This window comes from Buteo buteo, chromosome 27, assembly GCF_964188355.1.
Source record: "Buteo buteo chromosome 27, bButBut1.hap1.1, whole genome shotgun sequence".
Classification (NCBI taxonomy): domain Eukaryota; kingdom Metazoa; phylum Chordata; class Aves; order Accipitriformes; family Accipitridae; genus Buteo; species Buteo buteo.
The window spans coordinates 11,605,825-11,628,344 of NC_134197.1; the positions used below are offsets into that span (position 1 = coordinate 11,605,825).

At 38.3% G+C, this 22,520-nt stretch overlaps 1 protein-coding gene across 1 annotated transcript in view; it reads left to right on the forward strand.

Moving 5' to 3' along the window:
• Positions 1 to 22,520, forward strand: part of SHISA9 (shisa family member 9) — a 193,360-nt gene that overhangs the window by 70,726 nt on the left and 100,114 nt on the right. The window lies entirely within an intron of this gene.

Genomic DNA, 22,520 nt, shown 5'->3' on the forward strand with positions numbered 1-22,520 from the left:
GCTGCACTTTAGCTAAGTCTGCGCTGCTCTGAAAATAGGAGGCTCTGGAGCAGTTATGGTGTTACCATGCTCTGCCTTCTGTCCATTTGACTTTCTTACGGACATCTGGAAGCGTACCCGTGGGCAGTGTGCCCAGGCACTGCTGGTGGCTTCCTAGTTCCCTTGGCATGCTCAAGCACTTGAGTATCCAGAAAGTTCTAATTTTCCTTGAGTCTGAACTTGAAGGCTCACTGTCTGCACAGCTTTTAAGTCTGAGAAAATTCTGGGGGTCATCTTAAACAGATAACATGGGCTCGTTCCCTGGAATTTCTTCAAGAACTTTAGAGCGCTTAGATCTCCGGCACACCTGTAGCATGTCCATACTGCTGGTTTGTCAGGGATAGAGCTGAACAGCTCCCACTAGAGAGGATAAACTTTAATTAACACCTTTTTTAAACAAATGTTTTAAGCAGACCACACTAAGGCTTTCTCACTAGCCCCAGAAGGAAATGTAACCCATCCTGAGCTTATCACTAGCTGAAATAAAATGTCATACCATTCTGAGTCCAGTTGGGAAAGGGGAAATGAAGCTCAAAATAGTATTTTCAGAGCTGGATACAGTTATAGTCTGAAGAGGGCTGTGCAACTGCTTTCTTTTTATGTGAGTTCTAGTGTGTGCCAAGCGGTGCTACTGGATAGAATTAACTCCCTGAATTTCCAAAGAAGTGCCTCTTCTGAGTTTATGGACTCAGTTGTGCATCCATGTGAGCTGGGGCAACAGCAGAAGGCAGCACTTCTTGCACAGGCTACCTTCACCTTAGATGGTATTTTGCATAGGCTAGAGAGAAAGGAGGCACATTGATTTCCTTCCTTTCACCAGCACTACCTCTTGGCTCCACATCATCACAGTGAGGCAGCCAGCTCAAAATGCCAAAGTACTGAAGGAAAAACCCTGCAGTAACCCACAGCCTTTCACTGCCAGAGTGAGGGACTTCAAAAGCTCCAGTAGAACTATGTATGGTGGCCCCCTGTATCAAACTAAAATCATGTGTATAGACACACACACAGAGACATATATATACACACACGTAATATATTATCTACTTTATGATATATCATACTGTAGATATATTTCTGGAATTTACTCAGATTTCAAAAGGTTACATAGATGTTTGAAACCAGCATTTCAAATGTAAACACTGTGCTACTGCTTTGAAAAAGTAAAAAAGGTGCTAAACAGACTTTCAGTACCAGCCTGAAACTGTAGAACTTTTCTGATAACATTTCTAAGGTTGCCTGGTCTGTATGCTGTATTTTAGAGTTCTGAAATAGTTGAATTAAAAAAAAAAAAATCAAATCACCAGTTACAATCGCTTTCAATACTTATGAATCATTTAGTTCAAAAGAAGGTACTCAGTTAATGACTGTATGGGATATACCTCCTGTGAAGATAAAACCTAAACACTAATTATTGATAATAAGTGGTGTCATGTAGTAAAGTTAAATATCCTCCAAAGGATTACAAGCAGGTGTAAATATTCCTGAATGCCTGTGATCAAACGTGGTTCCAGTCTGAAAGTGACAAGGATTGTAATGTTATTGCAGTCCAGTGACACGAGACAAAAACATGCTCAAAAGTTAATAGCTAAAAAGAACAAAACTATAATTTTAGGAGAAGGGATTGTTTTACTTGCATATAGTGACTCTGTACAGATACAGTAAATTCATCATACAAGAGTGTAACCATCTATACAAAGACAGCTACTACTATAGCTACATCCATAGGGGGGTGTGGCTTTGCTAGTACAGTTCACTGGTACTCCCATACAAGAAGAATGCGTCTTTGTTTTGGTAGAGCTTCGGCTTCTACTTAATATTTAGCATTTGGAATCTGGATAATTACAAAATATTTCTATAATCATGAGCTATGCCCTTTGACCTTTCTTCTGCTGGAATCAGTGAGAAAACTTGTGTGGACCAGTCCTAAGAGGTCAAGGCGTAAGATAAAGTCCTAAGAGATCAGTTCAGATTCTACTACCAGACAAATATGAATCGTTGCATTTAATAACAATTTTCATCTAACATAAATGAGAGAGCCAAATGTGCCTAGAAAAATGAGAGTCACAAATCCGTTTAGTTTTCAGAATATATACATATACCATTAAGAAACCCTAAATACTTTTTGAAATATTGTCAGGACATCCACAGTTTGAGACACAACTTTTATCTTCTGTCATTTTACTGACAATAATGGAGTGGCAAGAATTTTTGCCATCGGAAAGACATTATCTATAGCAGATGCATGTACTAATTACTTGTTAAAAACTTCCACATATGCCAATAAACTGTTTTGAACATTTAGTCTAAAAATGTAGTATTGTGAACTTTGAGAAACAAAGGAGGTTCCTGTCAAACCGAGGTCAAGAGTACTATCTGATAACATGCAGAGAGACCACAATAGGAAGAATAGCAATAGCTCTTCCCTAAATTGTTCTAATTCACCTGAATCTAGTCTAATTTTGATCCACCAAAAAAAAAAAAAAAAAAAAAGTTAGGGAAATGTGGCTTATAGCTGTGCATTGTTGAGTAATATTTTCAGGTCCAAACACCCTTTAACCCTTCCTGATTATTTGCAGCCTATGTTTGGTCTGAATAAATCCATTTATATAGTGCTATAGCTAAAACAATAGGAAACTGGATGATGTATTTTGAAAGCAATGGGAAAATATTTTTAAAATTCCATCTGAACACACAAATACTAACGAGCAAGAAGAAGAAAATACAAATGAATAAATTAAAAAAAGAAGAAAGAGGAAAGATAAAGTGACAACAATGGTTATGTAGAAAAAAACTATGCTCAGCAGGGTAGGAAGTTTTCAAAAGTTCAGAACTTTGTATTTCTTTATGAAATATGTATAAGCTATAACAGCCCATTCCTAGCTACATGCAGCTGTATTTGAAGTATTAAACCAAGGACACATTGGAGTTGTGAGACAATAGAAACAGTTAGAACAGATCTTCAAAAGTGTGAGTTGATATATTTTATTTATGGCCATGAGTCTCAGAAACGGCTGCACTGATCTGTTTTTTTCCAAAATTTTAAAATAAGTCACTTTTGAAAGGGAACCTTCCATACAGCAGCAGAGTTCAGCAGTTTTAGTAGGCTGAACGAGGGTCAGTCGGATTGCTGTTGCACCCCAAGCTGCACTGTGGTGGTTCAAACCATTGCAGCACTGCCCAGTGCTGCTACATGCACCACCCGCCAGGTCTCACAGTCAGCCTGGAGATTTGCATGGTGTGTTAGTGTAAAACAGGCTCTTGCTCTCATTTACAAACTACCTTCAAATTATGCCCTCTGTGTTCTGACTGCTGAAACCCCTGAGGTATAGTGAAATTCAATTACAGGTTAGGTTTTAAATAGTCTGTAATTTTAGTCTTACATTTCCAACTTCCTACATAATCCGTCTAACACATACTTGACAATGCACCTTTGTCACGCTGGCTGTGAGTCCAGCTCCTCCGGAAAAGAAAGCCTGACACAACCGACAAAGGGTGAAAGGACATCTCCCTCTGTTACGCTCCATAGGCGCTATTTATCTCCCATGCCCTCTGTCCCTCTGGAGGAGAGATGAATGTGACACTCCTGTTTGTTGGAGACCCTTACTGATATGCCTTCTATGAAACCCTTCCCTTCTGCTCTGTATGCCAGACTCTTTAATGTCTCTTTTTCCTCTGTTGTGGAAGAACAGCACCTATACAAGAACACAAAGACAAGAAAGAGCCTTGTGGAAATTCTAATAGCAAAACAGAATAAATATGTTCCGCATTGCAAAATGCAAATCATATTTTAAGATTATTGTACTGTTGTTTTAAACCAATAACCCCTCTAAAGTAGACTGCTGAAGTAACCACACACATAGGTGCATTCAAACACATGCAGAAATAGACAGAAAAGAGAAACACATTATATATAAAAGAAGTAAACCACTCGATGTGATGCATTCTCTTTTTTCAATTGCTTAAACTAAATGGAAACCATGAGACTTAGCATATTGTATACAAGTATTTCTGGATAAACGATCTATTCTCACTGTGACGTACACGCACATTTTTGTACTCGTAATTTCTACACGTATGCATTAGATACGTGCCCTATTTTTATCCTCTCGTACAAGTAAAGGAAAAGATAATCACGGAGCCATTTCCTTGACAAACGAAACAGGGAAGACAAAAACATTATCTCTGCGGCCATCCATCTTCTGTGTTATTTGGCAGAAGCGGCAATGTTTTTCAATATCGCCCCCCCCCCCCCCCGTGTTTTAGCAATTTTAAAGTGTGTTCACAAGTGGAAAAGCGGCACGTTTTCTTCTCCCGTGTTTCGGGCAGCGTGTAGCAGCGCGTTTCCATGGTTACGGGCCGGGTGGTTGCCGTGGGGACGGCGGCCGCCGGCGCTGGCACCGGCTCCCGCTCCGCCCGGCGCCTGCAGCGAGGGCAGCGCCGGAGCGGGAGCGGTGGCAGGGGAGGCACGCTGGAAGCTGTTTTGTTTGTAACGGGCGAGAAGTTTAATTGAAAATTAAGTGGGTTCTTCTTTCGAAGCGAGTTGGGTGCTAGCAGATTAATTCCGCAGGAGCAAAAGAGTTTCGATCGCAGGGAGACAGGAGGCACGAAGAGGTGAATCGAATACAAGCGTTGGGAAGATGCGGTATTGGTGCAGATTTCTGCATTGAAAGCCTTGCCCGTTTCTGTAGGATTGATTGAAATAAGGATTACAATGGGATGCTGCCAGAATTACCAGAATTGGGCAAGTGAGCAAAAACATCCTGAAAAGCATATCAAAAAGCAACAGTACTAGAGTGTAGGTTGCACTGCAGCAGCCCTTTGAGACAAAGAGGCTGTGGCACATAGTCTGCCACTTCCTATGCAGGAACTCATCTCGAAATTAATCTGTAAGGCAGCAACGCTCTCTCTGAGATTACCTCCAAGAAGCACACCAGGCAAGTTAGCATGTGATTTTGTACAATGCACTAAAGATTTGGTATCTTCAAGAAACTTCGTGTTATCAAACAGCTGCATAAAGAACCAGTGATTCTTTCTTTGCCCTAAGGTTTCTTTTCTCTGTGAGCAGTTCCATTTCTTCCACTAAGTTTTAGTGGATAGTAAACTGTAGCTGGATGGCAAACTCCTGGGGAAGACACTACAAACTCAAATGCAATGAGCCTTCAAAATGACTTGGGACTCCTAATTGCTCTGACAATACTTCTTCTGGTATTAGGATAAGTAAGAACAACAGATTGGAAATGCTTTTGAGCAGAGCAAGGAAAAATAGCTGCTGCAAAGGAAACGGATAATGAATGCTGCACTAATAGAGGGTGTCTCAGCTGCCTCTTCTTGTGAAAAAAATTGTTATTATACAATTTCTCCTTTTTACCCAAACAGACTGATTCAAATAAGAATTTGCATTGGCTGACAATAATCAATATTTATGTCTCCAGCCTCCTTTACAGATGCCCCAGAGTAAAGTGGACAGATAATTTAATTCTTACTAAGAGCTACAAAGAAATTCCATGAAATCATTGCAAGTCATTATCAAATCAGGATTTTGCCAGCCTTCCAGCAACCTCCACTAAACCCATCCTGAGTACTGGTGTAGCTGCATGCTGTTGGAGAAGCATTAGGATACTTGTTTATTTTTTAATCCTTGCCAGCACCTCCCCAGTGGAATTTCTGGGATCTTCTCACTAATTTTGTCATTTCCACTTTGAATGCAAACCGTTCACTAGATGGTTTCCAAAGCACACAAAAAGACTGTCCCTGCTTGAAGAGCTTGCAACTGAAAGACAGAGCATTTAATCTATTTTAGAGGAATCAACACTGGGCAGTTTATACACAGTTTGAGTTTAATGTAATCCAATATGAAGTAAGAGTCAAATTAATTTCTTATCATTAGAAAGCCCAGCACTACCATAGTATCTATGTTTCTAAAGTTGGAGCTTTGTTCTTTTTATATCTCATATTTTGGCTTTGACAAGCCAGCGTAGTACTTAGAGCAATATTGCAGATGTCCATGCAACATGACCCAGTCTCAAATTTTTGCATTGCCTTTGGTAATCAACAGCGAAATAAATATATACATATGACTCAGTATTGTAACTGTGACTAGTATGCTAACCTCACTCATTCTTTCTGTCTGTCTATCACAGTTATTTCTAGGGCACCACACTATCTGAATGCTAAAAATTGCCCTTGACAGGAGCCGAACCCACACATGCTCAGTTTCGGAAGAAGCAGTGTAATTTCTGGCACCAGAATACCAGTTCTAATTAGGGAAGAATGAATCTCTCTAAATAAAATAATTGACCAGCATGGTAGCCCCACACTTGAAGTGGGCTTAATCCAAAACTTGGTTGCAGTCTTCAAATTCTAGTAGTTGATTCAAGTTTTTCATTTCTCCCCCCCCCCCGCCTAACTCATTTTTCCATTTTAGGAGCAGGGAGGGGACCTAAAATACCATTAATTACATATTTCTGGTAGGTCTGAAACCAAGAAATACTGAAAATCTGAGGAGTAGTGGGCTGCAACCCATATCCTCTAAATTTCATATAACGCTCTATGTAATTATGTACTTCCCTGGGCATTTTTAGATCCTCATATTAGTATTTCTTAGCAAATTTAAATTTGGGAATATGCTCAGAATCCTAACTTGTTTTATCTTTGAGAATAGCAAACACGGGAAAATAAAACAAATAGCATGTTTGGCAATAAAAATAATTGGTACTTTATATAGCATGTTCCCCCAAGTTCAGTTATGTACATATTTTGATCATAATAGAAACATGAATGGAAAATGGGCAGAGGCTTGCGCTCTTATAATTTTAGTATGCTCTAAAAACTGTTAAGTGTGTGTCATTACAGAGGAAACTGACTTGGCTTCACAGACCTTCTCTTCCCTCAAAAAATGATTTTTTTTATTGCAGGGTTGACATATTAAAGATTTTACTTGTTATAACATTACTGGAGAAGGGGGACTTGTAGCAGGGGAGGTTAACACAACATCTCCTATTTGTTTTACAGTACAAATGACATGTGCTTTGGTCATTTTCATGATGGGTTTGATGTTTAATTATTCTGTAGAAAAGGCACACCTTTTCCAGTTTATGCATAAGTGCTGTCCTAATTTGCACATCTAGCAATCATTAAGGAGGAGATTTTGTGCAAATAAATTGGCATTTTATATACCCAATGTGGTAATTAATGTCACAGCTATATATACAGTGTGATGATTTTAAAAATAAAAACACACATTCTAAGTAATATTGAAGGAAAGCTAGTCATTTTGTTTACAATTTAAAACCAGTGAGCAACGTTAAATACCCAGCTTGGCTGTAGGTATGGGATCTTTCCCTAGACAACAGAGAGAGATGGAGTCCTTAAAACTTTGATTGGGAACTGGAGCCTTTTTTGGAATGTACATGCTAGATGTCTAATATGATTGCTTTGAAACTGCTTCAAATTCTAACCAGTGTTGCATGCTTCTCCTGTTGTTTTTTAACCCTCATAAAGTTCAGCCACTATTGTTACAATGACATGGCAGCAACAAAATGATTTAAGAAACCATAGTTGTTATGTTCTGATAAAATTTTTCAGAGTAGGGAAATTTTTAGTTAATGATGCATTCAAGTATAGCTTATGGAAAGAAAAAACAATTTTTGAGGTCAGGGCTAATAAGCAGGCTGATGTGCATATAAGAGGAAAAAAGGAGCTTTTCTATATACATCGCAATATATTACCTGATAATGATCTGAATTTTGATAGAAATTGGCTTTCCTGGGTAATCAGGAATGCAATCTTTGCATGAAATCCACGCAGTATTGTATTGCTATTGCACTGATAAAGTACCTATGTACTACTTCATGCCTATACAGTGAACTAGGCTGAAATAAGTCCTGCCTTCTTTACACATCTCCAGGAAAAGCTACCTGTAGCCTTATCTATCCACAGCCTCAGTTCATCAGTTTACAGATTGCTCTCTTCTAAATTTGCCATAAGATCAAAGCCCAGGAAGGCTGATGGGGCTACTTGTGCTGGTGCTAGTGGGCTTTTCTGTAGGTCCCAGGAGGAAGAGAATTAGAGAAGACATAATTTACCTCCTCTTTTCACCTTCATAATTTTTTTACCTTCCTACATTACCTTCTTTTTTTCCAATTATATACAACAAACCCCCTAGAATTTAACAAAATATTTTCCAATACTGTTGGAAAAAAATCTAAATGAGAAAGAATAACCAAAATAGAAAAATGTTGCCAGTCAAAAGCAAATGAGGTAAGTCCTCAGGAAGTACTATGAAGCCCTGCGGGTCAGGTTTTGTGTCAGGACCCACCCTAGAGGGAGTGTTACCAGCTGGCAGAACAGAGGAAAGTGAAAGGGATAACAGAAAATATTCATGGCACTAAATTTAAATTTCACTCATACTGACATTTAAATACATCAAACATACTTATTTTTATAAAGGTTTGAATGCTTAATATCTTCTTATCAGGGAAATAAAATAAACAAATTTCACCATTATATCAAATAGTATGTAGAACTATTCCAAACCCACTGATCATGAGAATGGAATGAAAATACCTTGTGTTTACAAAATAGTGTAAAATATAATGCTAAATTTTACATTGCTGTGGTCAGTAACGGAGAATACACAGATTTTAAAAATATTTAACAATTCTGATACATGCATACACCAAGAGCACTACGATGTATAGCTCAGAAGTCCAGATGCTACAGGAAGAGCAGCTAAGCTACATTAGTCAGGACTATCCCACCCAGATCTTTAGGCAAAGCTACCAATCAGATCCAGTTGCTTGTGCAAATATTCCATTTCTAAAGAGGCTGCATAGATGGTAAAATGAAAATCAACATGAAACAATTACAGCATTAAAAAAATACACATTATTCACAGGTCCCATTCTCTTAACCACGGTTACAAGGCAATCTGTGAAATAATGAGTAGTAAAGTAGCCAATATTTTTTTCAGCAGGGAAGCAATTGCTACATGTGGCTCCGAGTGCCTTTCAGCACTTCTACTCCATATATTTAAAATTTCTTTTTTTAAAAACTGTGCAGCTTCCTCTGTTGTTCAGCAATGGAGACTATATGATGAGTAAAATAATTGCTGGTAGAACAATCTCAGCTATTACTTCATAAACAGAAATTTGCCAATATTATTCTCTACTTGCATGCCCATTACATGAAGGCAAAGAAGAAAGTTTTCTGACTTTCTCTTTCTAAAATTTTATTTTCAGTTTGCCTAAATTCAGTATAAATGTGGCAGACATTTTAATTACTGACAATCTTGAATTTGAAACGCCATGAGATGGGGAGTCAAGGAAAGATACAGAAGGGTGAGATGGTCAGAGAAAGGCAGAAAAAAAGATAACTTTATGCAAATATTACTGAAAGGGGAAAAAAGAGATCAAACAAAATTACTAAGCAAGATACTTCCAGATTTGAATGATGTAAAGGGAACAATTAGCAACAGTCCCCTTAACTTGTTACTAAATTACTTCAGATAATATTTTTATGCCAAATACATCACTCTATAAGCAACAGGGATTTTTCAGAGGACCCATAGTCTCCAGTCAATATTTATTCCAGTTGATGTTAGGCTGATCTACTTACAGTGGATGACATAATAGATCAAAGAAAAAAATAAAAACACAACCCCCAAGAAATCCAAACTAAATCAACCTCCCACTGCCCAAAGAACAGTTCTGGCAATGGAATGTCTCTTGCACAAGGCTGGTAGAAACTGATGCAGTCAAGCAGTCCTACTGCAAGAACATATCAGAGGGTGGCCTTCAAAATGCAGCTGAGGTTTGCAGCCCGTAGCACAGATGCAGGAGGCTGCCATAGCCTGGGGAAAAAGTTGAGCACTAATTTGTATCACCTGCATGACTGGCAGTTATCTCCAACAGATGCAGATCAGGTTGCAACAGAGCATACTGTTTTTTCATCTCACTCAGCAGTCTCCTGGATTGAAAGAGGCGGTGAGTGTTGTGGTTTCTCACTTGCCCATTGGAGAGGAGTAACCCCTCTAGAGAATTCTGCTGCAGCAACTTAGCAATAAATAGATCTTAGTTTTTTTAATGTTTAAATGAGAAGACATAAAGTGAACATAATAGGATTAATTTTCCAGTTCATACTGAAGGTTTTGAAACTATAATAAGAGACATATAAGAATGAGTGATTCATTAAAACAAAGTGTTCAGAGGTTCTGATGTTCTCAGACATTTAACTGAACAGTTCCCCAGACTTCCCAATGCCATAAGGCAGATGTGGCACCTCAGCATTCCTGGGCAGCACCCTTTGTAACTTTTGCACTTGAAAACCGAAATCATCAGTTAGGACAGAAAAATGAAAAAAGTTATTTGTTTTTCATGTATTAAAAACCAGTGCATGTGGCTTCCATAACCCTTCTATCTCATTCTTCCATGCTGAAGACAGAGCAGATGAGTAACTAAGATCACAAAATCTTACCTCCCTTGTAAAGAATTACATTGTGTTTTACAAACAAAAACCCCACTTAGGCATGGAAATGGAAAAAAAAAACAAACAGGTTTTTACAAGAGAAACACTCTTTTTTTTCTGAAAGCATCAAAAATCTCTTAGAGTTAGCCACACATCTGGTGCTGACACACCAGGTTAGAAGAGACTGCTAAAAGGAGGTGGACGGAGATCCTATGAACAATAAACAGACAAAGCGTTGACAAAAAGAAAGGAGGTGGCTTCCTGAGCTGCATCTCTTGAGATGCAACCACATCAGCAGCAGGCTGTAACTCAGGGAGAACCTGAGCAGCAGCCACAGCAGATGCAAGAGTCGGCCCAGCCCCAGCAGCTTCGTGAGGGTGGAGAAAGCAGCAGCTGGCAGGGGGGTTTGGTGGAGGCCGAAAAGCAGCAGCCGCGGGCTCTTGTGTCGCTGCTCTGCGGTGGGCTCCTTGGGGAATACCAAGCAAATGAGCGAATGTGAAGATGAGAAGACTGGGAGCTAAATCTTTGGGGCAATTAGCATAGTATAGTCTGGTTAGTGCGAAAGGAAAATTTGTGTGGTGGAATGGAAGGAAAAAGAATGTAAAGTAAGAAATTCAATGGTCAGATTCTTCAGATGCGGTCTTAGTCGAAACAGCAGTAGAGGATTTGCTTGCAGTAAGATGTAGGCCAGTTCTTCAACAAGCTTTGTGTGCGGCATTCCCACGCATGCCAACTTTTTAAGATTGCTTTTCTCCCAATGGCAATGTCACAGGTCTTCTCTCAAATGTATGCTTTACAAAAATGAGCATGAGTCCAATAGTTCATAATTGATTATGATTCCATTAGGAAACAGCAATATCTGCAAGTCTTACATAATCTAAAGACAAATCAATTCTAAGTACATTAGTACTTTTAACACTTCCAAATTCTGAGTTAAATGCTTTACAAATTATAAAATCCTCATTTAATTACTTTAATAAATCTTGTTTACAGATGACTGTGAAAATCAGTGAAAACTAATTTACTTTGACTGTTCTGTCTGCAGTGCTGACAAAAATAGAACAAATTTCTTTTTACTATGGTCTGGAAAGTGGAGGAAAAAAACTTTAATTGAATATAATCACAATATGCTAGCAGCACATGTTATTTTCCCACTATTATAACTTGATATTTTTGAAGAAGGAATTCCTTTTATGGGAAAGGACTCTTGTTCCATTTATTACGGAAACAAATGTTGAATATAAACTTCACAACATATTTTATTTTAGCTTAAAAGATTTGTGTTTTAAAGTTATCTGTCTTACAGTATCAATGTCCAAGATAGTTACTGCACGAGTTCATCTGTTGTAATCATTTGTTAACAGTTAGTGATCAAAATACAGAAGGATTTGGCCCAGTATGATTACAAAACATTGGCAGCCCCCTGGGCCACACAAACCAGTTAAACATTTTGATCTTGGCTCTCTGGAACCAATTTAGCAGAAAGGCAAGGATGCCACTGAAGTGTAGAAGAAACACAACACATGATCATGAGTTGTTAATGACACTCAGAAATCAATAAGTTCCCTAATTCACCATTTTTATATTGTCCATATTCCTAATTGTCAACATGCTACTAAGAAAATTATTAATTTCTACACCTTCAGTAAATAAGCATGCAAGAACCTTTGGGTGAGATTTTCTTCCCTTTTAGGGTCTGATCTAGAGCTTACGGCATTCTAGAGAAGGATTTTCATTGACATGGCTGGAACAAAGACCACCTTTCAATCCTTAGAGGAATACAGCACCAAGTTAAATGTCAATTATAAAATACAAGGGCTATTTTCCACTTGGGCTCATTACTTTTTTTCCTTCTGGAACTCAGTTAAGCTGAAACATACTGTACATGACATAATATAGAGACAAAAAGAAAAATTATACTCTATGTACATTCATAATCCATTAGGATTCTATTCAACTTCCTTCCTGACAGATGAATTAACAGCTTACCTAGGAACCCAAAGGATACACAAGCCCCCCCAAATGGGTAGAAAACAGGCTTTTCCAGCCAAAATTAACAAGCACTACCTCTCAAGTAAATACCAGCATAAATCTCATGGTGTGTGAGGTATGCCTAAAGATAGGAAACTTAGTCTTCTGTTTATACAAACATTCACAAAGAAAATGCCTTAAAATCTCTCTTTCTCTCTTTTGGAAGGTATAATTTCTGGTGTCATATCTTTCAGAAAGGAGGACCTCCACTGTAATAGCCTTTGTCATTTCACAGTCACGTAGACCCTCTTACAGTACATAGATTCAGAAGGCTGAATCTTTCAATTATTGTCTTCTGAATTAAAGTATTCAATTAATTCAACTATTGACTTACAATTTCTTACTGACCTAGTTCCACCTGAAGCAGATCTGTTGCCAGCACTGTCTTTATCAGAAGTGCTCATTTTGAGGGTTTAATAAAAATAGTTACGAATACAGTTCGTTTCTTTCAATGTATTTGGAGATTACTTCAGCATACGGAAGGGTTTTTTTCATAAATGAAAACTATCCAATTAATAGCTGACATATTATTGTATGTAGTAGGGCACAGCATACACACACAGTATGTTCCCTAATTACTGCACAGTACTATTAACATCACATTGCATGTGCAGTATTACAATTCAAAAGCATTTTAAGCAGTCTAATTTTCTTCAGGCTTGGCAAAGCTCTTTTCTTTTGATTCCTGAAATCTGAACCCTGATCTGAGGAAGTGAGGGCTGTGGACATTTCCATTGTTCAGCGGTGAGGAACAGGATTTGCATTCAAATGAACCAAAAAAAGAAGAGAAATGGTCTATAATTAAGAAAGTGCATACAGAGATTCGTTGATAAAAACTCTAAAAGCTGATGATGTTTTAAAGGAATAGGTAGCAAAAGAGAGAGTTCAAGCATGCTGGAGCCTTTCCAGTTAAGTATTTGACAGGATACTTACTTTAACTGACCCAGCTGAAACCACTATACCTAACCAGGCTAACTCACATGGCGTAGACAAGGCTAAGAGCCGGATTTAGTTAACATGATACTAAAAATACCTGTATTGACCTGATAGCACTGTCTGTTAGACCTGCTCCTAGTGGTGTTATTATGCTGAAAAATTGGGCTCTGCAAGCTAAACAATATCCTAGTATTTAAAACATCTGGCCATGATAGATATCTGTTTAGAGGAAGTCAGACCTTTCAGAAATAAAGAACAGTGTAACAGAAGTTCTGAAACTTGCTGTAAAAGGTTGTTCTCTTGAAAAAAATGTTATGTCTGTGAATAAAACTCCACAAGGACTCAATAGGTGGGAGGAACCATTATCACAAGCCTGAGTGATCAAAGCTGTCCAGAAAACTGTATTTCTTGATTATGGTATGTAATAAAACATAATTAATGGGACCAAACAGTTTATTCCACCAGAGCTCTTGCCACTCACACAAGCTAAGGAGAGAAGACCATTATTTTGAAAATGAAACTTGTCCTGAGAAACTAAGTCTGCTTTGCATCTGGGAGAAGGAACAATCACTATTGGTCTGCAATCACATATACCCAAATACATCAACATATTACGCGGTGCTGTGAAGAACATTGCTCCAAGCAAAGACTGTGACATTCAAGGAACTAATAAGAATTTGAAACAGTAACAAGAGTGTTGATATTTTATAATATTTTTATTCCTTTTTTTTCTAGGAAGACACTGCTTTCTGCAGCAGGCAGTATGATGTCTGCATATATGTGTGGTTTTGGTGTAAGTCTGTGTGAGTGCTTTCTATTGCATCAGTCAGAGGCTATTAGGCTGTCATAGTAGAAAATCAGAGTATTATCTTCTAAAGGAGCATTTTTTTAACCATTACTCAGGTAGTTTCCTTCTCCTTGTCATCACCAGAAACACAGGATCCTGACATTTAATCACTGATTTGTTGTAGAGTGGACCTGAGTAACTAAGATGTCCTGATTAATTTTAATGATAAGCTATAAGATTTTTGCAGTAATATTTTTCTTCTATTGGTGGATTATATTGGCTTGTTTGACCTTCTTATAGAGACAAAGTTGAAAAGCTTTAGATGTTATTAATAGCCATTATCTCTAATTTCAGAATGTGCATAATACTGACTGAATTTCTTAATGATTGCTCAGTCTGTGCATTGGGCCAGTGGTCTCTGAGGTTATTTTGTCCATGTGTAGTGGACAAGAATTTGGTATTTTCACCCCCAAATAAAATCCTTTAGACCTGCCTGATTTCCATGTACTGTTAGAAGCCCACGGATTAGAACCCAGTTCCCATAAGGCTTTGGAAATCCTAACACACACACACAAAAAAAAAAACCAAACAAAAAACCAGAAGAGTTTGCCAACACGTGTGGGAGTGTACGGATATTGGCAATCATGATTTGCACAGCTATACTATTTCATCTACATGTGGGCAAGTCTGTGCCTCAGTGACTGAAGCGAATAGGACTGTAGCCCACAGACCATAGTCTTGCCTTTATCTTGCTATATCTAGTAAATAAATACAGATATAGCTAATAAATAAAAAATACTACTTTTAAGAAAAATGTATGAAGAAACCCATTAAACATTCTTTGACAATTGTGGAACTTCTCAGTCCACAAACAGTCTCACTTGGAATAAAGCTTACAGAAACTCTCCTGTGTTCCAGTTAGATCAGATTATCCTATTCCCAGTCTGTAATTTCCCAAAACAATAGGGCACATTTGTGTTTTTTCCACTTTGAGACTCTGCATGACAATATTGCAGTTTTCATAAATTACACGTTTGCAGTTGGAGAAAAGCATTATTTTTACCCCTTGTATAATCCAAAGAATTACTCCATCCATGTTAATATCAATTATCAGTGTTTCTTGAAAAACAGCATTGTGGAGCTCTGTCTCTGTGATTCTTCTATCAGTTTCAGTTATGAGCTGGTTTTCTATCTTTCTGTGCTTTAAATTCAGTCTACAATATGGCTGTTAGGCTTTTTTTTCTTGATCCAGACTTTAAAAGCAAAGAGATGTTTTAAATGTAACATAATGTTTCTACTGAAAATGCATTAGCCAAAATAGCATTCAGTTCTTTCTTACGTAGACATGTTATTCTGCTAGGACTAAAATGAAAAAAAAAAGTGGAAGCAAATCTGTGTAAAAAGTTCCCAGCTTTGCTTGGTTATTCAGTTATTCTTGATTGTACTTTAAATTCCCATAGTTTTATTTTATAGACAAACTGATCTGCAGAAAATTTGGGTTCAGGTAAACTTGGGAAAGTCAAGGCAACAGAGTTCATGCTTTCTCCAGAGTACACTGGAGTAGGTCTCAGTCCTGTCCTGGTCAGCACCCATCAGGGAAAAAAAATGACCATGACAACGCTTTTCCTGGAGTGATGTGTTTGCAGCGTGCAGGAGAGGAAAAGGACCCCTGTGGTAGATGCAATACTGCTCCTGCCAAGGGTTAATCCTTCCTTGTCAGAACTGAAGCAGCAGTTCTAGTTGCTCCGTGTTGCACTTTAAGTGGCTTAGGTTGCTCTCTAACCAGGACACCAGCTAAGTACCCTGACAACCAGACTGACATTTGTTGTGCCCATCTACAGCAGATACTCCTGTCATGTTTGAGAATGTTAAATATATTAAAATTGAACAAGCCTGTAATTGTTTCTACTTTCAAAAGAAACAAGTGTTTTCAAGCAAATGTTATTTGCAAATTACTGTTGGGAAATTTGGATATAGGAAAGTGTCATGGTTTAACCCCAGCCAGCAACTAAGCACCACGCAGCTGCTCACTCACTCCCCCCCACCCAGTGGGATGGGGGAGAAAATCAGGAAAAGAAGTAAAACTCATGGGTTGAGATAAGAACGGTTTAATAGAACAGAAAAGAAGAAACCAATAATGATAATAACATTAATAAAAAGACAACAGTAATAATAAAAGGATTGGAATGTACAAATGATACGCAGGGCAATTGCTCACCACCCGCTGACTGACACCCAGCTAGTCCCCGAGCAGCAATTCCCCCTGCCCCCACTTCCCAGTTCCTATACTAGATGGGACGTCCCATGGTATGGAATACACCGTTGGCCACTTTGGGTCAGGTGCCCTGGCTGTGTGCTGTGCCAACTTCTTGTGCCCCTCCAGCTTTCCCACTGGCTGGGTATGAGAAGCTGAAAAATCCCTGACTTTAGTCTAAACACGACTTAGCAACAACTGAAAACATCAGTGTTATCAACACTCTTCGCATACTGAACTCAAAACATAGCACTGTACCAGCTACTAGGAAGACAATTAACTCTATCCCAGCTGAAACCAGGAAAGAAAGTTAAGTAAGTGAATAGCCTGTTCATTTATTAAGTGTATAGCAAAGACAGCAGAGAAAATTATCTGATGTTTTGATCACAAAACCATCCATCTGTTCTCATAGAAGACCATTATTTATTCATGTAGATTTGGCTATCATTGTTAAGAAAGAGTAACTCACTCCTGAACTTTGAATGCTTCTCGCTGAACTCAAAGCTAACCCCCATCAAAGAGCAGTGGAAAACACTGAGACAGTTTGTTCCTTTAAATCCTTTCCTAATGCATGCTTATATCTGAATTATCCTACTTTTCATTTCATTCAGCAGCTCTCACAGATACTACCTGTTGGTGGATTTATGGTAATCCCATACATTATTAACAACTCAAGTATTTTTCAGCAAATGAGATGTTAAGTATCATGATATTTGGAATAACGTATTGCAGTATGTTTGAACACCCATGTTTTAGGAGCTGTTGATCTTTCCATGAGACAATGTTTCTTCCATTGGTGTTGGAGAAATTGTACACAGGCATTATCTGCATCTAGTTTATATGAACAGTGTATATTACAATAGCACAATGACAATCAATCTGCTCACATAAGGTACACTTATGGGATTAGCAGCAGTCCTGTATATTTTGCACTATGTTACTCAACTCATCATAAGCAAGTGCACAAAAAGTGCACCCTATGGATTCCCTGGAACTTGAGCAGACCTTCACCTTTGTCTCCGTCATGAATCCCTCTTGCTTGGTGCCCTGTAGGTGATCTATATCAGTAAGTTTCTTTGTGCACTTTTTCCTTCATTGTGGAATATTTCCTAAATGGATATAAGATAGTTCTTAGCAAATAATTGCAGCTTTACTTTTAAAGGGGAAAGGAATTATTTTACTCACTGAAAACGTGGAGCTGAAGGTAAGTTATCAGCTCATGTAAATCAGTCAAGCTCCATTAACCTCAGAGGAACTGCATCAATTTAGCCAAGCTGAGGACCATACCCTTAATTATTCTCTCAGTAATAGACTTCTTTGACCTTCTGCCTTAAGACTATGGCCACTAGGCAGTTTTTAAACCTCAGCTTTTCATAAGCAACCAGGATTTCACTCAGAGGAACTCAGATATTAAATGCAAATTAAAATGTGTATTGGGGATTCTCACTGTACACTTTAAACATCTAATGCAACATTTAGACTTTTCATTCTTGCTTAGTTGAAAATAATTTCTTTCCTTACCTGTATAGTTTAATTGAGGTTGCTTCTTTTACCTTATTATATCTAACTGAAAGCAACAGTAACAGAATTTTGGTTTACATAGATTTAAAATATTCATTTACAAAGAAAAAAATGCTTTTGCCTAAAATTTAAAATAAATTATCACAGTCCTGTTGTCTTTTCAGAAGTACAATGGCAATGTGGATACTGATCCTGCCATGTTCCATTCACTCGTCCAAGGACAGTTTCTCAGTAATAGTCCTTGTGCCCTCACATGCCCTCACAGCATACTGAGGGACATGTAATACACACCTGGCATCATATGATGAAAGCACAGCCTTAGGAGCATTTCAGACACTTTCAATGCAAAAGACTGTATTAAATAGTAATTACGTCCCCAGGTCACAAGGGTACTGCATAGGAACCACTTGGTCTGCTTCTGCTAAATAAAGAAGGTCTGAGGACTGATCTGCAGTGCCACTAACAAACAGAACTCAGCAGCTCACAGCTACACTGCGTAGAGCTACCTGGCTCCAGAGCGGAGGAGTCAGAGAAAACTAGCTGGAATGGTCTTTGAATTAGGGAGCAAGCTGATTGCTAGGAAACGGAGCAATCATGGGCTAGTGTCCTGACTCTGTTTTCAAGTGCTATCCAGGATAGAGTTAGTTTAACCCAGTCATTACTAGTGCTGAACATGGGGACATAATTCAGCAGCAATGGTCCAAAAGGACAATACTAAAACAGCATGTAAAGAATCAGAGATGTGACACATCCACTAGGACCACTACTCATACTAATTTAGGGCATATAAGCCATGAGTTCCTATTCTATCCATGAAAGTAGTTACCCACTCTCCCAAGAGTAGTGTACACTAAAAACTAATTAGTGGCATGATGCATTTTAAACCAAAGTCATCATTTATATTATGGAAGAGCACAGGACAGCTGTTTCTTTTGCAAACTATAGAAGTTTGTCTCTGTTTCTCTTGGTAAGGCAAAGAACAAGACTATAAAAAAGGTGCTTAAAGCTAATGAAACATTTTCAAGATTTACATGCTAAATTTAACTAGTATCTTTCTGAGAAAGAATAATTCACGTTTGAGAGAAAAGAAAGTGGACTTCAGCAAGGCAAAGCAAAGTTTCTGATATGATGCCACATATACAACTACTATGTAAGACGGAGGAGATGGCACCTGTTAGAAATGTAGAGTGGGTTAGAACTGCAGGTCATCCTGAAAGCAACTGTCAGGCTGCAGGGACTTTACATGGAGAATTCCTCAAGGACCAGTGCAAAGGTTGAGCTTATTTAATCTTTTCATCAACAAAAAATATAACAAAAACTAGGAGTGTGCTAACTGAATCTGCAGATGACAAAAGGTGAGAAGCAGATGCTACATGGGAGACAGCAGTATCATACAAGAAGAAGAGTGATCTTGAGGATTGAAATAACAAAAATCAGACGGATTCTGCCAGTATAAAATAGAATGTCAGTACCTAGGGACTAACATAAAGTTCTGCTAAAATCTAAGGGCTATTTGATGACATATGACGTATCCATGCTGTGACCCAAGGCACCAAAAAGGCTTCCTGGTTACTACTTGATACAACTCTAGTCATCTGGTCCTGCACAAGCAAGATACACTAATTTAAAGTGCAACAAGTGTAAAGAAGGACTATGACAGAGGTCAAGGATAAAAAAAAAACCCAATCTGTTTTACAGAAAAAGATTAAAAGGAGCCAGTGTGGCAAACCAAGCAAAATGACAGCTCAACAAGAGGCAAAACTGGCTTTGGCATAAGTATATTAGAGGGAAACAGTAAATAGAAGAGCTGTTTGGGGTAATGAACGAAGTTGGTACAAGTACAAACTGGTGTAGACTGGCTTTGCATATACAGAGGTTGCAAATAATAGATTTCTAATCATGCAAGCAGTGAATTCCTGAAGCAATAGCTCTATCAGAGTGAGGAAAGCAATCGGCCTCAAAGCAAATGTGAGTCATTTATACCACAGTTGCCCGAGAAAGGACTTTCTGCATTATCAAATCCAGTTGTTTTCTATCTAATCTTATTTTCAGGTTCCTGCCATGGTAATGCAGTGATGAGAGAGATAGTTTAATTTAAATGCCATGGAATATTTGTGATATATAAATGTCTAAGTCTAAAATCTTGGTCATAGGGCAGATAACGTGAAACACCTCCTGTTGAGAAGCTGAAACTCTCTTATGTATACACTTGGATCGATACATGGTTATTTCACTCCTGAACTGAACAGCAGCAACTTCTTGTCAGGACAGATTAAGTGAAGGCAAAGATTGACCAGTTTGTGCATCAGCTGTGTATGTGTTTCTTACTGATGCTATACTTACTAAAAGCTAAAATAGCAAAATATGAAACGGAAGCTGTCAGGTGGTTTATGCCCAAAATTCAAATCAACCTTGAAGTTTGTACAGAATGTCCTCTACATTTAACCCAAATGTATTTTAAATTCACAGCCTTCTTGCTGACGGAGATACTGGTAATAAACACTGCTTGTATTTTTCATTCTGCTACTGCAGTAACTGCAGAAGGTACCTCAATTAACTAAAAAACTATCCTGACATCATCAGTGTAAACAGAAAAGCAGAGAGAAATTACATGCATCTCTAAACAGCATCTGACATCAAGAATTCTCTATACAGGAAGAAACCTCTAGGGATGTCTGTGCCACAGAGCAAAGATCCTGAATCAGTGCTGACAACACAAACCCTGGGACTAGAAGGAGTTGTAGCAGACTGACATTGTGAACCAATTAGCCACAATGTGAAATGGAATTTATATACCTTTACACAGTGCCACACTAATATATAGTCACGCTGCTTTTGGAGTGTGAGCTAATACTCAGAGGTACCTCCAAAGATGTGGGGAATTTTGAAACTGAGCTCCACTCTGAGGGAAACATGCTTAATAAGTTCAAACAAAGGAAACTTTGCACTTGGATTTACCTTCAGTTCTTCATTTGAAATGTGTAGCCCGGGTTATTATCCACAGCGTTTCATGCACAGGATCTACTTGTCTGATTAGGAAAAAATGCTTTTTTTGAAAAATTGCTAGATCACTGTCCACAGGAGAGGAAGTGGAGCCACCAATCAGACTGGCCAGGCAAACCATTTCCTTTTTGATACTACAATGATTTTTTAGGAAGGCTGTTATTGTCAGACTTCCATTTTACTTACCTCCTTTATGCTGAAAATCAGTTTACTGTACCTCCTTTGGGATCTTTGGGATAATGAAGATGTGGGAAGGTATGGCTTCAGTTTAGCTGTGCTAGTGAGAAGTAAAGTCCTGCTGTCCCTACAGCAAGGAGTCCTAGGTCAGGGCAGAGGCAGAAAGCAAAGGAATTTCCTAGCACAGAATTCATTAAGTTGTGTATGAAAAAGCAATATAATTTCCTTTCTTTCTTCAAACTTGCTGAGAAAACAGCAAGAAAGAGAGAGAATAAGAAAAAAAAAAACATAAAAGTTTTAACAAGGGAAATCCATGCTTGACAGATTAATTTAGGGACAAACTAAATGAATAACAGAGGTACCTAGAGGGGAACTTAGGCAGAATTTCAGCAATTAAAACTAAAGGTAAAAGCAGATAATAAAACCAGAAGAAATGAGCATTTTCCAAATGGAAATTATCACCCATATTCTGAGACAACAGCCACTTTGTTTCTACTTCACTGCAATGCAAAGTTAATCAACTGTACCTGAGCCACCTTCAGCAATTAAGTCTGCACCCAGATCAGGAGAGGGACACTTCCTACCTCCTCTTGAAACTGTGCACTGTAAGTAGGAAATACAGATTCAGAGGGTAATCATGACAGTGATTAAATGTGTAAGTTATAAATTTTGCAGCAGGGAGCTGTTGATGTAAATGGCGTTGGGAGCAACACTGGATTTCTTATACAATAGGTTCTTTGCAGATGTCCGCAGCTGAAGTTAAACCACAACAGGTTCTGCACTGCCAGTTCACAGTGTAAGATCAGGTACATAAACTGGCCTGCGAACAAGCTAGCTCTTTACATTGTTCTGAAGGATAAAGAAGCACTAACATTCCTAAGAATCTATCTTACAACTATTTTAAAGACATTTTATGGTAATAGGGTGGTCCAAGGGGCCTTTAATGTAAATGGGGCCCTGTGCCTCAGACACTCTTTCAGCTCATGCATCTATACAATAATAAATACTTAATTACCTCCGGGGTTGTTTTGGAGCATAATTAATAATGTGTGTAAAGCGGTCTGAGATCCCTTGGATAAAAGACAGCACAGAAGAATGAAGTACAAAACATTTTGTGAAACATAATGTTTTGTAAACCAAAATAAAGCAAAGCCCAAGGATACCAAACTGACAGGCACAACTTACTTGCTAGTTTTCATATCCCCTCGCCTTCTCCACTGTGTGCTCCTGTTACTTAATTCAGACTTATGTGATGGAACAGTGATTTTTATTACAATTGGCCATTATCATCTTAGAAGAAAGCACAGT